Genomic DNA, 14,960 nt, shown 5'->3' on the forward strand with positions numbered 1-14,960 from the left:
ACACTCAAATCCCACCAAAACAACAAATGGTAGGGAGGAATTAGAGATGAAGAACAAAAGTGGAAATCAACAAATGACTACAAGATCTATATCTAATGGATCCCCCTCACTTAGAGGAGGAATTGATTGGTAGAGATTGTAGATCTAGATCCCCACTTCCAAATCCCTCAAGAAGATGCAAGAATCATAGGAGGGAAGGAAGAGGAAGCAATATTTTCAAAGTTCAACAATGGAGTATGAGAGAGAGCAAAAAGAATGGTTGACCTTACCTCCTCAAGGAGGAAAAAAGGCTCTTTATAGTCCAAGGGAGAAAACTAGCCGCTTGGGGAGTTTCTGCGAGTCAGTCTAGCAGAAATTCAAAAGTGCCGAGCCACACACCGGAACAACCGGCGGTCAGGCCGGCGGGCCGAAACGTGCGCCGAACCAAACCGGCGTAGCGCTGTCTCCTGGGCCTGACTAACCAGCAACAGCCGAAATGGCATACAATATAGGGTTCTGACGGTCACCTGCGTGGTGCCCGGCCGATCAATCCGACGTAGGGACCGGTCCTATTGGTTTGGCCACTGGTTTCGCTAGGAACCCATCAAACGCAGTTTTCTCGAAAGAACTAAACTTTCAGAGAGTTCCCGAACCATGAGATTTTGCTGTTCATGCATGCCCATGAAAAGATACCTAACCCACATAGAAAACACAAATACACATATATGATGGGTTAGCTCATGAAGCATAATTGAGAAGGCTTACCATCCACAAGATCACATGATTCAAAGTGGTACAATATTTATGCTTCATGTGTTGACAAACAAATTCAACATTCACTCTTAGTCTTGGTCAATCTTCTATCTCTTCATGCTCTTTTTTTCTTCGTCTTAAGTCGATGATCTTGATGCCAATACCCAAGGTACATTGTTATCTTCATGGCATCCACACTTGAATCCAACACATGAACTAAAATAAATACATATGTAATATTTTTTCATATAAAATCAATGAAAATATTAGTCCATAATGATTGTCATTAATTGCTAAAATACACAAAGGGGAAATGTACCCTTACACCAATGACCATAAAAATATACGTTAAGTTCTTTAATTTCTTTACCCTTTCCCAAAACACTCATATCAATTTTAATTTGTAATTTTATTGTTTTTGCAGTTATAAATTATAACATGTGACATGTATGCTAGTGATGGTCTTTATTTATGTGCAGAGACTAAATTCAAAGGAAAAAAACCCAGAAAGATCCTCCAAGTAGATAGATTTCCTCATAGTGCTCAACAAAGTTTGAAGATTTGTAAAGCAAGATTTGTGTTGGTGTAGAGGGGTGCATGGGGCATCCCCAAGATTATGGTTTGAAAAATTCTTTGATGAATCTTAAATTTGTTTTGGATTCATTTCCTGTGATAAAACTTCACTGCAAAAACTTCTCCCACTATATTCTGCATGGGTAAGTGGCAATTAAATATATAGCATGCGTGAATAAACACCAAAATATATTTGGTATTGATATGTCCAGAAAGTTGATTTTTTAAATGGAGGTTTTAGCTCCAGCCTCTGGATCAAAATGATGCACACAAGTTTTTTTATTAAAATTATTCAATGAAACCTTACAAGAAAAATACAAAGATCAAATTGAAACCGCCTCACTAACGATAGTTGTCGCAACACCAACAAGCTAAATGAAGGGGGTGTCCGTGTCGGGGCCTCATTCCCGGACCTCAGTACACACATTATCAGAATACCGGAAGCCTCGCCAAAACTCCCAACAGCGAGTTGGGAGCACAAACCGATCTAGCAGACCATGAACATACACCATTGCTACGCTCGACAAGTCGGTGCCACCAACTTCCATCGACCCATCTTCATGAAGGATCAAGTCATTGACCTTGTCAGGTCTGCCATCGATGCCACCACGGCACCAGACAGTGCCACCACCTTGCGCGCCTCCATTGTCACACGCCGGCCACCGAGACACCTCTAGACCACACCTTCGAGACATGCCTATGTCGACGCGGTAGATGAAACACCGCCCCACCAACATTCCCCTCTAGGCATCACATGTTACAAAACAATACCCCCAGAGGGTGAGCGACATCGAAAGTGCCGCAATCATCCGATCCGGGAGACCCAGGTCTAGGGTTTCCCTCAGAACATCTAGCGGGAGGCGGGAGATATGCATCCACGACACCTTCAACAAGGTAACGATGTTGGAGGGCGCCGGCATCGTCGGCCATGACGTGGTCGGAGCCCAGCTCTCACCGATTGCCCGCCTCGCAAACCCATGAACTAGAACCCAGGGCCAAGCCACATGAGAGGAGGATGTCTCCATGCAGCCGCCACGCCGCCGCATAACAGCCAGGCTATGACGCCGGCGGCTACGCCATGCCCAGGCACTAGGGCGATGTCCCGGGCCGTCTCCTTCGGGTAAGGGGCGAAGAGGGGTCCCCGCCGCCGGTCGGCTAGGCTTTGCCTAGCTGAGCCCAGGAGATGGCGGGAGCGGAGGGGGAAGAAAGGAGAAGGGATGGCGGCAGCGGGATTAGGGTCCCCTTGGTCGCCCCATAAGAGCGACGCGAGAGGAAATCCTCTTATTCTAAACAAGTTGCTTAAGTGAATAATAACCAAATAACACCATTAGAACCATAAACAGTCAAATGGGAACTCAAAAGAGGCACTTAAGTAACTAAAGGCAGAATTTGTCAAAAACAATAGCTGTAGCAACATGATTTTTGAAACACCACTTACAAGAATCTGGACAACTACTTGCATGTTGAGGAGAAAATATGCATTTATAATAAATTGTACAACTATTTCATGTTATGTGAATTTCCGGGGATTTTTTCTTGTAGACAACAACATGCAAAAGACTTGAACTCAAACATTTAAACATCTCTTAATATAGAAATGGGTTGCATTGGCACAATATTTCTACAACCTAAAATTCAAACAAAAACAAACCTCAAAAGCTACATCAAACTCTAAGAAAGTAATCGGGTTGCCTCCCGCAAAGTGCTTTTTTTATAACCATATAGTTATTCGGGAGGGGCTTGTGTATAGGGAGCAAAGAAAAAATTTAATTTTTCCGTCCCTCCTCCTTGAAAGTGCTCCATCACTAAGTACCAGGGTCCCATAGTGTGCTCAAATTAATAAGAACAATAATTAAAGTGAAAGATGATAAAGAGCAACAAAAGGCATTAACCAATAACAACGAATTCTAACTTTCTGCATTGAAATCTTATATATGAATGAATCATAGTAAATGTGAGTGTACCAATGCATATTATCAGGTCGTACTTGCAACTTAAAATTATTGGAAACATAAACTGGGTACTTATCATCCCCTCTTTCATACTAGCTGCAAGCGTTAGAGGAAATTTCATCCTTACGTTAATTAGTGACAATCATTAAACATGCATGATCATCAACAAACATAGGACCATCATCAAGACCATTACCATATACAATATTCAAAGAATACTCTTCATTGTCATAAAAGACATCATTGGGAGCAAAAAAATCTTCCATAGACATATCACATAAAATATTATCACACAATGAATCTCTTTTAATCGGAGTTACACTACTATTAAGATTATCTTCATTAGACCCTAAACTATTTTATACCCATTTATCATATGAATTAACACAAAAAAGCATGCATAATAATATATTCATCAAGTATGGGTTTATCATCATGGAGAACATCATTATGTGTAAGGGTCTTTTTACCAACCCATTGATACGTTGCAAACGTATCTATAATTTTTGATGCTCCATGCTTGTTTTACACCAATTCATCTATGTTTTGCTCACACTTCGTTGCACTTTTATACATTCTCCGACCCTAACCTATTGACAAGATGCAACAGTGCCAGTTCCCTCTTTTCTGTTGTTTTGTATTTCAGAAAAGTTGTACAGAAAATATTCTTGGAATTGAACGAAACAAAAGCCGAAGTTAATATTTTTCTGTAACAAAGACAGAGTCCAAAGGGGGGGCGAAGAGGAGGCGCAGGGCGGCCAGACCACGCCTTGGCACGGCTAGGCCTGGGCCCGCGCCAAGGGGTGGTGTGGGCCCCCTAGCCTCCACCGACCTTGCCCTTCCGCCTATTTATTCACGATCTCGTGAAAAACCTAAACACCCGAGGCTCCATCCACGAAAATTTCCGTCGCGGCCGCCATCGTAGACCCTAGCTCAAGAGGGTTCTGAAGCTCACCCTGCCATTGGGGGAGATCATCGCCGGAGGCCTCTACATCGCCATGCCCGCCTCTGAAGTGATGCGTGAGTAGTTCATCTCTGGACTATGGGTCCATAGCAGTAGCTAGATGGTTGTCTTCTCCAATTTGTGCCTCATGTTTAGATCTTGTGAGCTGTCCTACATGATCAAGATCATCCTTATGTAATGCTACATGTTGTGTTTCCTGGGATCCGATGAATATTGAATACTATGTTGAGATCGATTATGTATACTTGTCATATGTTATTAAGTTGTGATCTTGCATGCTCTCTGTTGCTAGTAGTTGCTCTGGCCAAGTAAATATGTGTGACTCCAAGAGGGAGTATTTATGCTCGATAGTAGGTTCATGCCTCTAGTTTTCTGGAAGAGTGACAATAACTTCTAAGATTGTAGATGTGTTGTTGCTACTAGGGAGAAAACAACAATGTTTTATCCAAGGGTAATTATATTGTTTACTTTACACACATTGCTTAATACGATAATCTGTTGCTTGTAACTTAATACTGGAAGGGGTTCGGATGATAACCGGAAGGTGGATTATTAGTCATAGACGCAGTTGGATTACGGTCTATGTATTATGTTGTAATGCCCAAACGAATCTCATAGTATTCATCTTTTCATGTATGGTCTTTATTCTGTCAATTGCCCAGCTGTAATTTGTGCACCCAGCATGTTATTTATCTTTATGGAGACACACCTCTAGTGAATTGTGGACCCCAGTCCTTTCTTTTACACTAATAAATTCATCTACTGCAATCTTGTTATGTTTACTTTGTGCAAGCACTGTTCTCTTTAGTTCCACTTCAAACATCTCTTTCCACTCGATACGTTTAATCCTTTGTGTTCAGCAAAACCGATGAGATTGACAACTTCACTGTAAGTTGGGGCGAAGTATTTTGGTTGTGTTGTGTGCAGGTTCAACGTTGTTGCTGACACGGGTAGTGCACCCTGCCAATAGTCAGCTAGCAACACCTTCAGAAGTCACGCCTTTCTCCTACTGGCCGATTAAACCTTGGTTTCTTACTGAGGGAAAACTTGCTGATCTGCTCATCACACCTTCCTCTTGGGGTTCCCCAACGAGATTACCAACTTCCACAACAACATCATCAAGATTTTCTGGCGCCGTTGCCGGGGAGAAAGAGGATTTCTGCAAGGGGAGTCTCTCATCTCCAATCTCTTTACTTTGTTATAGTTTTGCTTAGTTTATTTTATTTTGTCTTGTTTGCTTCATTTTTTCAAAAACATAAAAAAATTAGTTTCTACCATAGCTTTTATTTCTGTTGCTTTGTTTTAATTTTGCTAAAATGGCTACTATTGAAAAATACTAAGTTGTGTGAATTTACTAGCACAAACAACAATGATTTTATTTGTACACCTATTGCTCCACCTGCTCCTGAAGCAGCTTTCTATGAAATTAAACCTGCTTTGTTAAATCTTGTTATGAAAGAGAAATTTTCTGGTGTTAGTACTGATGATGTTGCTTCTCACCTTAATAATTTTGTTGAACTTTGTGAGATGCAAAAGTATAAGCATGTAGATGGTGACATTATAAAACTGAAATTGTTTCTTTCTCTTTGAGAGGGAGAGCTAAAGATTGGTTGCTATCTTTCCCTAGAAATAGTATTGATTCTTGGATTAAATGCAAAGATGCTTTTATTGGAAAATATTATCCTCATGCTAAGATTATATCCTTGAGAAGTGACATAATGAAATTTAGACAATTTGGTAATGAACATGTTGCTCAATCTTGGGAAAGAATGCAATCTTTGGTAAAGAATTGTCCCACTCATGGACTGACTACTTGGATGACCATCCAAACTTTTTATGCAGGACTGAATTTTTCTTCAAGAAATCTTCTGGATTCAGCTGCTGGAGGTACCTTTATGTCCATTACTTTGGGGGCTGCAACAAAACTACTTGATGATATGATGATAAATTATTCTGAATGGCACACCGAGAAAGCTCCACAAGGTTAGAAGGTAAATTCTGTCGAGGAAACCTCCTCCTTGAGTGATAAGATTGATACTATTATGTCTATGCTTGTTAACGGTAAAGCTCGCGTCGATCCAAATAATATCCGTTAGCTTCCACTACAAGAAAAGTTCTGATAGACAACGTCTCAAAATCGTCCGCTAAGGGGTATTTTTCGTCGCCTATGGGCCTAACCCGACGATATGGGTTCTGTTGTGGAAACTGCGTCAGGCAAAGTCCTACGACGATTTTTTCGGTCCGTCGCGCTTGGGCGCCCTTCCGCCACGGAAAATCGGACCGTTGCCCAAGTGTTTCGGGGAGCCCGTTGACTGCTGACGTCATGCAAGCCGACACGTGGCAGACGCCGTTAACTGGCAGCTAACGGCGTTAACCGGCTGAAACCCCGTGGTAGATGGTAGGCCCACACGAGGCCTGCCACGTCTTAAGCGGGCCGGCCCATTAAGTTTGCGGGCCGGGCCAGCTGACTTAGTTTGACCGGTCAACTATATAGCTGGGTTGGTCCATTAGTTACGTGGGCCGGGCCTAACCTCTAAGGTTGACTGGTCAAAACTTTAATGGGCCGGCCCACTAAGCATGTGGTCCGGCCGAATGCACTCGTTTGACCGGTCAACAGACAAAAGGGCCGGCCCACAAGACATGTGGGACCCACTTTCTTGGTATCGGGCCGGCCCATTTACAAAGTGGGGTCCATATTAAAGCAACTGGGCCGGCCCAAGAAGTTAGTGGGCCGGCCCAATTAGCATGTGGGTCCCACTTTCCCGCTATCGGGCCGGCCCATTTAGTACGTGGGGTCCACATTAGATCAAATGGGCTGGCCCAACAAGCCAGTGGGCCGGGCCAAAAGCACCGGTGGGTCCCACTTTCCAGTTAAAGGGCTGGCCCGTTTAGTACATGGGGTCCACCATATAGCAAGTGGGCCGGCCCAACAAGATAGTGGGCCGGGCCAAAAACACAGGTGGGTCCCACTTTCCAGTTAAAGGGCTGGCCCATTTAGTATGTGGGGTCCACCACATAGCAAGTGGGCCGGCCCAACAAGATGGTGGGCCGGGCCAAAAACACAGTGGGTCCCACTTTCCTCGCTAAAGGGCCGGCCCATTTAGTATGTGGGGTCCACCATATAGCAAGTGGGCGGCCCAACAAGATGGTGGGCCGGGCCAAAAACACAAGTAGGTCCCACTTTCGTCTTAAAGGGCCGGCCCATTTAGTACGTGGGGTCCACCATATAGCAAGTGGGCCGGCCCAACACGCTAGTGGGCGGGCCAAAAACAATAGTGGGTCCCACTTTCATCTTAAAAGGCCGGCCCGTTTAGTACGTGGGGTCCACCATATAGCAAGTGGGCCGGCCCAACAGGAGAGTGGGCCGGGCCAAAAACACTGGTGGGTCCCACTTTCGTCTTAAAGGGTCGGCCAGTTTAGTATGTGGGGTCCACCACAAAAGCAATTGGGCTGGCCCAACTAGTTAGTGGGCCGGCCCAGTAGTGGGTGGGGTCCACCTTAAAGCAAGTGGGCCGGCCCAATTAGGGTGTGGGGTCCACAGTAAATCAAATGGGCTGGCCAATAAGTAAGTGGGCCAGCCCGTTTAGTTGCTGGTTATATGCCGGCGTAATAGGCACTTTAGGATTTTGCGAGCCGGCACATATGTGATTTCGCTTAATTGGGCCGTTTAAGGGATGGGAATTCGTGATTTAGATACTGAGAATATTTACGCAGCTGTTGACGTCAGAAACCCCCTGGCGGGCAGAGACGGTCAACACGGTAGAGCCGGGAACAACTAGGGCTGCGGCTGGCCCCAGTCCCTCAGAGCGACGGCCCGCAAAGCCTCCTGGTCGCACGCGCCGATGTTTATCACAAGGGCGTGCCACCCGACCTATACCCGGTCGGGAAGGTGTGGATGATGCCTCGCTTAGTTTCCTGCAGGGCACACACGTAAACGTTAAATACGAGCCTCGATCGGCTCTCGGGTTATCTCGTGAATCGGCTCAAAGAGCCGATTCACCCATGATTCGAACGAGGTGTCCGAATATATGGTGGTCTCGCTTGATCAAGATAAAGCTAATGAGATCTACGACGATCCGGGGTTTTCACCGCATAATCGGATCGTCCTACTCTAGGTTGGGCCTCGCGGCCACGCACGGTGATCGTAAGCCGATCCTAAACAAGGCCTAAAAACCAACACGAGGTTGATCCCGGAACATCCTGCTTAGGGCCAACGAACGACACCCTACGTGCCGCTGGATCCTCCCCCCCTTTGTAAGGCCTAACTATTGCAGATATTAAACTAGTCCTTGTAGAACAAGGAGCAATCGTAACGGATCAGATCTACTAAATAATGATCAAGCGGGGTGCCGCCCCTACACCTAAGATAGGTGTAAGGACGGCTAGACATGCAAGGGTTGCACTACGAAAGCATGTAATATGAAGAACAATGCTAACCCTAACATGTCTAAGATAACTACGTTGCTCGCCATCAAAAAGGCTTCAGTACGAGCAACGCATGAACAACGTAGGCAGCCTTGTGCTGCCTAGATCGCAGGATGCGATCTAGGCAGCATGATGCTTACCGGTAGAAACCCTCGAGACGAAGGAGTTGGAGATGCGCCGAGATTTGTTTGTGGTTGAACGTTGGTTGTTGTTTATTCCATAAACCCTAGATACATATTTATAGTCCAGCGGACTTTCTAATGTGGGGCGTGCACCAAACCGTGCACGAGTAAGATTCTAACTTCTAATCTAGATACAATCCATTATAATTAAAGATACATGGGCAATCTAGCCCAAATTCTCCGAACAAGGCCGCTTCAGAGACCTTCCACGTGTAATCTTCCAAGCCCATCTTGATCGCGGCCCACCTCCTGATTTAGCCAAAATCTGGTGATAACACATGCCCCCTGGTTTTGGTAATGATAATTTCAAAACCACTCTATTTTTCCTTCGAAGGGTCATGTCGTGGCGGAGCGGAACCGTCGCGAGTATGTTTCATCATGACGACTTGCCTTCCCAACTTCTCTGCATGATTTGACAGTTTTGGCACCATGTCCTCGAAAACTGTTCGAAAATTAAATCCCCATCTCCTTTCATTTAACCGCATCGAACAGTTCTCCTCTTCATCCTCTTCGCATTAGCACTTCCAAAAAACCCTCCTCTGCCACAATGTCTTCCTCCTCCTCCGCCTCGTCGGATCTTTCCACCCAGTCCTCTTCGTCCCGCGAGCCGACGCCGGAGCCGAACCCGGCGGCGGTCCACGCGGCCAACATCCGCCGCGCTATTGAGGCCGGGTAAGAGTCGAGCCATGACTTCTCCCTCGCGGTCGGAGGATGACAAATCCTCGACGGATGGGGAGAGTGACCTCCGCTTCCTCGCCGACGGGGAATCGGAGGAGGAGAGCGATGACGATCGCTTCTCCCGGGACGACTTTACCACCTCCGAGGAGGTGAAGGAGGAGGGAGAGGAGGACGACGACGACGGCGGCTTCCCCGACGAGCCGCCGGCTAAGCGCCATTGCCCCCGGCCGGGGAATCCGAGTGACTTCGACGGCGACGACGACGACGACGAGGAAGACGAGGACAACGAAGGTCCCGCCGGCGGCCGGCCGGAGCAGCCGACGACGAGCCGGCCGGGAGCAGCGCCGACAGCGGCGGTGACGGCGACGACGAGGGCAGCAACGGCACATAGATAGGGCCCTTAGCATAGGATCAGTAGCAGTAGACGGGGCAATGTATCCCCTTAGTACTCCCTTTTGAGAGCAATCAGCTCTTTTGTGTAAGGAATCTGGTTTATCAATGAAGAAATTCCCCAGTTTGATTTTGCCGATTTCCCTTAGGATAATTTAGCCGATTGTCCTTTGTGCTGATTCTGCCGATTGTCAATTTGGTCAAAGCCTGGTGAGCCGACGGCAGCGCGTCGGTCCCTCATGATAACTTTCGAGATAGATACACCCGGACCCAAACTCCCGGTCAAACGAGGCCAAGCCATAATCGCGCGAATCCTAGGACTTGTAAATGCAGATCTCACAGGATGGCATGTTCAACTTAGCGGCAAAACTCCTGAAATAATGTCCAATCTCCTTATTAACTTTGAATTTCAGACATTCTTCTGCCGCATTACCCTCTCCAAATTCCACTCACTCAGCTCCGGCAGCTTTCTTCTGCAATAATCCACCGTCTTTCAAACGAGCTGTTATGAAGAGTGAGCCGATTTCGACAAAATCGGCTAAACCTCGGGGGCGAGCTGCCCCCCGAGCCTCAGCCAAGGCGAGGATAAAAAATGGACCAGTCTAATGGACCATCACCAGCTTCCAACTGTGGTGCCGCATCTGCCGATTCCAACAAATCGGTTTCCCAGATCATTGACATTTCAGGGCGGGCTCAATCACGTCCAAGAGAGCTATCCTGCAGAGCCACCAGCCGATCACCTTTCTTTCGTTGGCAGTCGATATGGTGGATGATTACCCACAGCTCCATGGACACGGCTGACTTGCATGCCAACATTCCTCTGATAGTACTGCTGAACTGGCAACCTGGCAACCTCGCGTACTTGTACTAAGGTCGATGACCGTGCATCGGCTCTGCATCACGAAACACCTCAAAAGGGATCATTAAACATGATCAAGAATCTAACCAGCCCATCTACCAGGCTGGCAATCTGGCTTCAGGCAGGTATCTACGACAGATCCCTGGGCTTGTCGCTGAATCGGTCGGCATGCTGAAAGCCGATAATTATGCAATATCAGCCCCATTCTTCGGACAAGTTGTGATGCGGAGCCAGCCGATTCCAACAAAATCGGCTTCCCGTAGTAAAGGATCCTTCGTGGCAGATCGCCCCCGAGCCTCGACCGGAGTGAGGACAGACGGTGAACCGACCAACTCAGCCATCCTTGGTTTCCAACTTGTAGAGCAGGGCCAGCCGATCCCGACAGAATCGGGCCCCAAGAGCAGAGCACCTTCCGGGCGAGCTGCCCCCCGAGCTCCTTCAGTTCAATCCTTGCGCCTTGCTGATCAGACCGGCTCATCATCTTCGGCAGGCTGCAACAGCTTCCGGCGAGGATGTCTTTGCATTTCTGGGCGCAACAACCCCTGGAAGTGACAGTTGATCCTCAAGTCGACTGCACCAAAAATTTTGAATTTTCGGCCGATTTGTGTATCGGCCCCCATACTCCAATACCCATCATCAAAGGATGAGACGTTTTCACTGCATATCCTCGTGTTTTATCCACCTGGGTGCCCCCCGGAGCCGATTCTGTCAAGAGAATTGATGGTATCGGCTCTGTTGGATAACATGTTGAACCCATGCAGAATGGATGGTGAGGATAATTTTGGCCGATTGCTGGAATCGGCCTCCCGTTGCTTTCTCGGTGAAGGTTTTGTGATGTCCCTTCATAAATTTTTTGGGGCCGATCACAAGGATCAGTCTCGCCACGTTTATCCATCGACATTTTGCTCTTGCTACACGGTCAGGCCGGTGGATAAAACCAGCCTAACCCCGTTCTTTGTCACGTCGATGCGCTCACAGTCGTCCGGATTGATGCCCGAGAGCGGCTCTTGGCCCGATGTCTCCCAAATGTCCATGCCGGCCGTTGAAACCTCGGCCGAATCATCTCGCATGGACGACTTCTACTTCATCTCCATCCCACTGTATCGGGCATTGGTGCATCGTGGATGGAATGCAACAGTTGGCGTGGATCCAATCTCTCCCTAGTAGGACAGCGTAGGTACTCTTGCTGTCGACGATAAAGAACGTCGTAGGGACAGTTTTTCTTCCTACGGTCAGATCCACGTTCAGAACACCTTGCGCGTCAGATGCTTGGTCGTTGAAATCGCTCAGCGTTACGTTGGTCTTGATCAGATCCGAGCTGGAGCGTCCCAACCGACGTAGCATGGAGTACGGCATAATGTTAACCGCCGCTCCGGTGTCCACCAACATCTTGTTGACAGGCTGCCCATTGATGTATCCTCGCAAGTACAGGGCCTTCAGATGCCTGTAACTTCTTTCTTTCGGCTTCTCAAAGATGACCGGCCGTGGGCCGCAGTCTAATTGCGCCACAGGTGCTTCATATAATCTTGGAGCGCTAAACTCCGATGGAAGAATGAAGACCATATTTGTGCCAGCCGATGCCTCATCATCGGCTTTCCTCTGCTTGGGGCGCCACTCTTTTCTTTGTGGCCGACCTTCTTCGTCCAGGGTTCGCCGACTCGGCGGCCAGATCAGGCCGTGCCTTCCTTAGCGTGTGCGGGTACAATCTTTCAGCCTTCTTCCAACCCACGCGGACGCTGAACCCTTCGCTTCGGGAACGGCCGAGCCCATCAGGGCACCACCTGGGCCGATGATATTTGTCTTCTTCATCATCGTCCTCTAGTTCCTCGAGATCTTCCACCCGAGCGGACTCAGCATGCTTGTTCCGAGGCGGGAGAGGCCCTAGACGGCTGAATACGGACACGTTAGCGGCATCCTTCTTCCTTTGTTTGCATTCTGGGCAGTTCTCGATTGTTGGCAATCGGCTCATTCCTGAGTCCCAGCAATGTTTGAAGAACGGACGGTCCCGGTGCCTATCCATGTAATCCTGCCCCCTCGGCCTTCCTTCAGCGCGACGATTGTACCCGTCGTTGCTTCTATCGTGTTGACGGTACCTCCTGACCTCTGCATCAGACCGACAATTTCTCTCATCATCTACGTCGTAGTGCCGACGTCGATCGTACTGCTGCTCATATTTGTTGAGGAGGTGCTCGGAGAGTGGATGTTGGTACCGCACGCTTCTCATTCCCTCCCCTGTCAGGTACCGCCTGTCATCATCTTGGGGCCGGTCGCGTGGATCGGCCTCCTCTTTATCCTTGCCACGGGAGTGGCTGCTTTCTGCTTCATCTTTGTCATGGCGGCTCGCAAGCCCTGCCATGTTAACACCAAAGGAGAACTTTGGCTGGCCTATGGAGTGGCTGAGATCCACCATGTCGACGCCAGGCGACGGACTTGAGTCTCTATCGAGCTTGATATCGTGCGGCCGGGTCTTCTCAGAGGAGCCGATGAGTTCGGCTTCGAGGGTTGCCTTGATCTCGTCATGTTTTCTTTTGAGCTCCTCGGGCAGATCCTCGTACTTCAGTGACCTGGTGCGTTCTTCTGACGGGGCGGACAGATCCACTCCATCGAGTGCGCCTTCAGGTGCAAAACCCTTCCACCTGACGCCATGGGAGCGGGTTCGGTGGAATGAGCCGATGAGTTCGGCTTCGAGGACCGCCTTGATTTCGTCATGTTTCTTCTTGAGCTCATCAGGCAGATCCTCGTACTTGACCGGAGTGTCTTCCGCCATCTCGGATGTAGATGGCGATGTGGTGGATGTCGAAGGTCGTCCCACCGGGCGTGCCAGAATGTGTTGACGTCAGAAACCCCCTGGCGGGCAGAGACGGTCAACACGGTAGAGCCGGGAACAACTAGGGCTGCGGCTGGCCCCAGTCCCTCAGAGCGACGGCCCGCAAAGCCTCCTGGTCGCACGCGCCGATGTTTATCACAAGGGCGTGCCACCCGACCTATACCTGGTCGAGGAAGGTGTGGATGATGCCTCGCTTAGTTTCCTGCAGGGCACACACGTAAACGTTAAATACGAGCCTCGATCGGCTCTCGAGTTATCTCGTGAATCGGCTCAAAGAGCCGATTCACCCATGATTCAGACGAGGTGTCCGAATATATGGTGGTCCTGCTTGATCAAGATAAAGCTAATGAGATCTACGACGATCTGGGGTTTTCACCGCATAATCGGATCGTCCTACTCTAGGTTGGGCCTCGCGGCCACGCACGGTGATCGTAAGCCGATCCTAAACAAGGCCTAAAAACCAACACGAGGTTGATCCCCGGAACATCCTGCTTAGGGCCAACGAACGACACCCTACGTGCCGCCGGATCCTCCCCCTTTGTAAGGCCTAACTATTGCGGATATTAAACTAGTCCTTGTAGAACAAGGAGCAATCGTAACGGATCAGATCTACTAAATAATGATCAAGCGGGTGTCGCCCCTACACCTAAGATAGGTGTAAGGACGGCTAGACATGCAAGGGTTGCACTACGAAAGCATGTAATATGAAGAACAATGCTAACCCTAACATGTCTAAGATAACTACGTTGCTCGCCATCAAAAAGGCTTCGATACGAGCAACGCATGAACAACGTAGGCAGGCTTGTCGCTGCCTAGATCGCAAGATGCGATCTAGGCAGCATGATGCTTACCGGTAGAAACCCTCGAGACGAAGGAGTTGGCGATGCGCCGAGATTTGTTTGTGGTTGAACGTTGGTTGTTGTTTATTCCATAAACCCTAGATACATATTTATAGTCCAGCGGACTTTCTAATGTGGGCGTGCACCAAACCGTGCACGAGTAAGATTCTAACTTCTAATCTAGATACAATCTATTATAATTAAAGATACACGGGCAATCTAGCCCAAATTCTCCGAACAAGGCCGCTTCAGAGACCTTCCACGTGTAATCTTCCAAGCCCATCTTGATCGCGGCCCACCTCCTGATTTAGCCAAAATCTGGTGATAACAGCAGCATTGATTTCTGTCGGATAGCCTCACTTACCACAAGCACCAAAGAAAAAATGCGCGAAAGAACTATAAAAACTAACTAAATATTACATCAGCTGCAAGGCTTTGAAAAAATATTACAGAACCCGAGAGAAATTGAATGGTAATTAAACCTAGCAATACAATGAAGCGATCCGGCAATCTTTTAAGTTGTCCATGCAACACCTATA

The sequence above is a fragment of the Lolium rigidum genome, chromosome 6 (genome assembly GCF_022539505.1).
Source record: "Lolium rigidum isolate FL_2022 chromosome 6, APGP_CSIRO_Lrig_0.1, whole genome shotgun sequence".
Taxonomy (NCBI): Eukaryota; Viridiplantae; Streptophyta; class Magnoliopsida; order Poales; family Poaceae; genus Lolium; species Lolium rigidum.